The 1,100-nt window shown below is 37.1% G+C and overlaps 1 pseudogene; it reads left to right on the forward strand.

The window, feature by feature from the left end:
* The first annotated feature begins 271 nt into the window (after positions 1 to 271).
* Positions 272 to 583, forward strand: LOC123827826 (annotated as a pseudogene).
* Positions 584 to 1,100: the final 517 nt, after the last annotated feature.

A 1,100-nucleotide genomic window follows, 5' to 3' on the forward strand; every position in this document is an offset into this window, starting at 1 on the left:
ATGCCTAGGTTGCAGGCCACGGCCCGCAGCAACTGCACATTGATGTTTCTCTCTCTCTCTTTCTCCCTCCCTTCCCTCTCTAAAATAAATAAATAAATAAATCTTTAGAAAAAGAAAAAGAAAAATACAACTAAAAAATTTTAATATGTTAGGGTAGTCAGTGTCAGTGGGGATGAGACAAACATGGGAGTAAAGAAAAGGCTATTGAGGGATTCTTAGGGGATGACAATCAGCCAGTTGTTCAAGGCTATGGAGTTTCCATCCTAGAACCATGGCCTGATTTGTCTATAACCTTGTGAAGAAGGTCTCTGGACTGGTCGACACTGTTGTGACTTACTGGAAACATCAATTGGCCACATTTTGGCACTATGCCAAGGTTGAGCTGGTTCCTCCAAACCCTGCTGAGGTTCCCACAGCTATTCAAAGCTTGAAAAAAATAGCCAATAATGCTCAAACTGGTAGCTTCAAATAGCTCACAGTTAAGGAAGCTGTGTTGAATGGTTTGGTGGCCACTGAGGTGTGGATGTGGTTTTATCTTGGCAAGATAAGAGGCAAAAGTGGCATCATTGGCTATAATGTTTGAATACCAATCTTTAACATGTTTCTTCTTTGTTTATTATTTGAATGTTCTTGGATCATGAGTGATCAGAATTCTATTTGAATAAAAAAGATATGTCAAAATATTTTTAAAAAGAAGAAAAGACTACTGAGATTTGGTGAGAAAGATGTCTGTGAACCTCTGGTATGTATTTTTATAAGCAGACCCAAAACTTCATGAGAAAGTTTTATCAACAATCTAAGTTATTTGTCCTCTGTAATGAAACATTTGGCATGATTAGTGATTAAGGTGAAATTACTATTTTTAATCAGTGCAGTAGCATTTAATGGAACCTCAATAACTCCATCTTCAGTTTGGTTTCTGGTGATATCATTAGCTTAGGGGATCTCATACCCAACAGAAACTAGATCAAAGTCAAGAGCTATTACCATCATCATGAAATACAGTAAAATATCCTTAGAGAAAGAAAGCAGAGATCAAATTTTCTCTGTAGGAAAGTGAAAAGTTTTGGGTGTCACTTTCTTCAAACACAGCACAGTAC

This window comes from Phyllostomus hastatus, unplaced genomic scaffold (assembly GCF_019186645.2).
Source record: "Phyllostomus hastatus isolate PE091 unplaced genomic scaffold, TTU_PhHast_1.1 phas_contig_90, whole genome shotgun sequence".
NCBI classification, from domain to species: Eukaryota; Metazoa; Chordata; class Mammalia; order Chiroptera; family Phyllostomidae; genus Phyllostomus; species Phyllostomus hastatus.